At 31.6% G+C, this 4,776-nt stretch overlaps 1 pseudogene; it reads left to right on the top strand.

The window, feature by feature from the left end:
• The window catches only part of LOC107289575, a 51,074-nt pseudogene that overhangs the window by 1,354 nt on the left and 44,944 nt on the right, over nucleotides 1-4,776 (top strand).

The following is a 4,776-nucleotide window of genomic DNA, read 5'->3' as shown; positions in this document are numbered from 1 at the left end:
GGGTGGGGCGGCGGCCAGGGAGGAACAGCCAAAATGCCCCCTCGGCTTATACTCAGGTCGACTTATACTCGAGTATATACGGTAGATAATTTTCTGGATAATGTTATTTTATACAGCAGATTTTTCCTTTCGTAATAGTGTTTGCTTCTTGCCTCATTAACTCTATAAAGCAAAATCAATACATGAAGAAAAACCGAAAACATAAATCCGTCACAAATACAATAGCAGCATTTCCTTGAGGAAAATCTCATTTGAAAAAGACATATTATTTAATATTTGTTTTTAAATATTGTGGCAACTATGTTTTTCTTTAGCAAGCATACTGTTTGCAACTGTACACAAAAACCAATTTTGCATTTATTAATTAGCAACATTGGTTAACCATTATTAAGTGCTAGCTATTCATTTTACATGCTCAACAGAGAAGATGATAATTTGAGTTTAGATATAATCAGAGTAGTCACTGAAACTATTACAATTTAAAATTAGTCATAACTAACTTTTCACTGATTTCAATGGATCTGCTTTATATTTGATTGACTCTGGATTCAGCCCCTAGCCAGTATTTTTTTATTGACTATTTTATTCTGAATGAAATAGCATCCATGTATTCAATGAAGTTAACTCATCCTTAAAAACTTATATCTATTATAACTGCTACAGCGCAGTCTAAAATATGGTATCTCAGAAATTCTATGTTTAGTGAAGTATGTTCTGTTCTATATAATAGAATTAAAATATAATAGAATTATATAGTACAAAATATTTGCAAAAAGAAACAAGGAAAAAACTGTCTAACTTTATCCCTCCAAATTATAACTGTTGAGTAAGGTTATTTTCTTGATTGGAAAAAATTAGTTTCTGCATCTGCTTTTCCTTTTGTGAAACATATAAATTAAAAATAGATTTAGCCTAGTTGTTACATTTTGGGAACAGATAGATAATTATATAATAAAAATAAAAACCTGATAAATATTAAGAATGTTATTTTAAAAAAACCCCAACCCTAATCTTAACCCTAACCATACAAAATTAATAAAACATATACCAAAATAAAAATAAAAATAAAAACCTGTAAAAGCAGACAAAGAATATGAAAACACAAGTAGAGTATATTTACTGAGAAGTAACCATGACTGAGTTCAGTGTGGTTAGCTTTCAGATCAATAAATATTGGATTGCTGATTTTTTTTCATTGTATATTTCATTCATTGAATTTATTTATTTGGTCAATTAACAAACTACACTTCAACATTCAGTAAAACTGGGCATTTAGGTGCAAAGAAAAAAACAATAACACACTAAGAAATAGAATAACATGCAGTTTTCTTTACTTGCAGCAATAAAAAAAGAAAGTTTTTGATACTCCCAAGTATCATAATATTGATACTGGTTCACAACTCATACAGCTGAAAATATAAAGCATCAGCACAAATGCATACTTAAATGACGAGTAGTTGGTGCTTATTATATATATTCTACTGGTTTGAGGAATGAACTTCTAGGATTAAAGTAAGTCAGATTCTGTCAATGTACATCCTCAATTGTTACTTTTTACAAACCCATCCCTTAATCTGAGTTTTCTCTGTATTCTGCTGCTTCAATTTCTCAATGTCGTCCTACTGCCAGTCTCTTTAAAAATACACAGTTGCCTGTTTCCACATATTTGTCCTTTTCTTCTTCTGACAGCTGACTTTTTCTTCCATTTGGAGAATTTAGGTTACTTCAAACTTTGTTGCTAATGCTAGGGTTGGGGTTAGGAAATTGACTATCATTGCTTTACACATTATTTTGAGATATTTGTATGAAATGTTTAATAATAGCATGTCACAGATATAAATAATGTATATTTTTAGAGAGAATGAGAGAGCTGATACAGAATAAAATTCAAGAGAAGGTATGATGATAAACAAATTTTATCAGGAAGGAATGTGGAATGGAAATTACACATAACCTGCCAGCTTAATTGACAAAACAGTTGTTTTCTAAGATTCATCTACATGTAAATAATACATTCCACAAAACCTGTCCTTTTATCAACTGAAAAAAGGAATAAAGCAGCATGGCTGGTAGAGATATATAGAGATATTATTGGGAAATCACGGAGTATAAACACTGCTATATCATTATATTGTGATGCAATTCATTTTTAAAAGTTCCCAGATACTCATATTAAGTTGTTGCAAAGTGAATATATCCAGCTCTGCACAAAATGAAGGAAGGCTTATTAGTCTCTTAAAAGCATTTGTACTGAGAATCCCCAATATAAAAAGATTTTATTTAACAACTAAAATATCTTCCTCCCTTTTCTTTTGCTGGTCTGCAATCAAAATATTATCTGATTGCTTTAGAATAGTATCTGGCTTTGACATTCGCCTTTGTGTGAAGTCCAAGTCTTTTATTGCACAATGATAGTAGATGCACAAGTAATGCTGAATGACAGTTCTTGCTAGCCTCTGCATAATGGATCAAGTGACAGAAGCAGCAAATGGTACCTTATGCTATTTATTAAGACTTTCAAAATTCATCCCACAATATTCTTTCTTTTCATGGTTCCTTTTCACCAGGGGAAATTATAAAATCGGGTGGCCTTAGACTATGAGCAGCAAGTTCTGCACCATTTGATTGCTCTTGTAACAAACCATGGAGTCCCTCAACATAATGCTACCATATCTGTCTATATCTCAGTTATTGACCTCAATCCATGCTTCTCCAAGGATCTGCTACATTTCAAGGTTTGCAAAATATGCCAAGTTTGTTACTGTGCAGGTTTGAGAAAGGACTTTGGAGACATTTTATTACAGTGGGACAGAATATGGAGGATATTAATTTTAAATTTGAATGTGAATTCTACCCAGTGTATGTTCAATTTGCATTACAGGCAAGTTAAAAAAATGTAAAAGAAAAATTGGTTTTGGTCACCATCTTGTGGTCAAAGGTTTGAATTAGAACTTGGACACTGTTACAAAATGTGAAAGAATTTGACCTGAGATGCCAATGATTAACATGAACTTCTTGTGGCAACAATATGGAACTGGTTTGTCATTAGCGCTGTCAGATACTGTTTCCAATTTCAAATATTAATAAAATCTTTTTAGGATCATAATTGACCAAATACTACTATGGTGCCTATTTTTGATGTATTTTGTTTGTATCTGTTTTAATATGCTGTGTACTGCCCTGAGTCCTACGGGAGAAGGGCGGTATATAAATTAAATTATTATTATTATTATTATTATTATTATTATTATTATTATTATTATTATTATTATTATTATTATTATTATTATTATTTTTTAAACTGAAACCCTATACAGGTATTACAGAAAAATCAATGAAGTAGATGCTATGACAATGCTATGACATGTCTTCTAAATGTATAAATATGGTATGTATTTATACATATATGCTCAGCTAGTCAGTGACATGAAGTACATTTAATACATGCTGTGACTGGAAAACAGAGCCCCAACCAACCTCAACAAATTACAACTCCTGACTTATGGTCAGAGCTAGAAGTAAGCATCCTGCAATCAGTCAATATATTTGACTATTAGTAATATTTTGATAAGTAGGATGAAAATCATGTTGAGCCAGCCACTCAGAAAATGGGCAGAGCCCCAACAGAAAAATATTTGCCGCTATGTGGCATGAACTCTCCCATTTGTGAATATATTTGTGAAAATTGTCTATTCACCAAATTATAAGTCATGATTTTGTTTTGGGACTCAACTTATCTGAATTCCTTGTATTTCGAAACATTTATTTTTAACTGAATTGTTTGATTTTAGATTTTAGAAAGGCAACCAGCAGGGACACTAGTTGCCAGTATATTTGCCAAAGATCTTGATTCTGGAAACAGTGAAATTAATGTTATCAGTCAGTTCTAAATTTTCATTTAGAAAATGTAGAATATGTTACAAAATGCCATTAATAAGCAAGAATTTTTAAATAATAAATTCTTTTTTTCTCTAGGTAATACCTCTTCCCAAAGGAATTTCTTTTTCTTCTCAATACATCAGACATTTTGCCATACCAGAACATTTTAGACCTGCTCAGATCATGGGCTCTTTAAAACTCCTTCATCAGCATTTATATCCCAACAGAAAACAGCATATTTTTTTTTCCAAATATAAATTTTTATTGTTTTCATCATAGAAAAAAACATCACAAATATTTCACAATGCTATAAAAAGAGCCCCACCCCCCACCCACCCACCCCCCGGACTTCCCAAACCTAATCCCAGGATACTATTCAGATATAAGTAAACTACTATTAATATCCCTAACTCCACAAAATATTATTCTACATAAGTAGGTGAAATATATATAAAAAAAGAACAAGTTAACTAGAAACCTAAATTATATTCCACCATTCTATGCTTCTTTTGAATATAAACAATCCATCTTCTCCATATTAATAAAAATTGTTCATTTGAGTGATTCTTCAAATAAGCCGAAATCTTTGCCATTTCAGCAAGGTACGAAACCTTCAATCTCCAGTCCTCCATTGTAGGTAAAATTTTACTCTTCCAATTTTGAGCTATCAGCAAACGGGCAGCAGTTAAACAGTACAGCATCAAGTTCGTTTCTTTTACATCCAAGTTTTGTGTGATACCTAGGAGAAATAACTGAGGCAAAAAAATAATTCTTCTTTTAAAAATTTGCTGTAAATTCCACCACAATTTTATCCAAAAGGCCTTAATAACCTTGCAAGTCCACCACATATGAAAAAAAGTTGCATCTTGTTGTCCACACCTCCAGCACTTGGATTCA

This window comes from Protobothrops mucrosquamatus, unplaced genomic scaffold, assembly GCF_001527695.2.
Source record: "Protobothrops mucrosquamatus isolate PMUCROS unplaced genomic scaffold, P.Mucros_1.0 scaffold726, whole genome shotgun sequence".
Taxonomy (NCBI): domain Eukaryota; kingdom Metazoa; phylum Chordata; class Lepidosauria; order Squamata; family Viperidae; genus Protobothrops; species Protobothrops mucrosquamatus.
The sequence above is the reverse complement of the archived record's forward strand: the minus strand, read 5'-3'. Positions and strand labels throughout refer to the sequence as shown.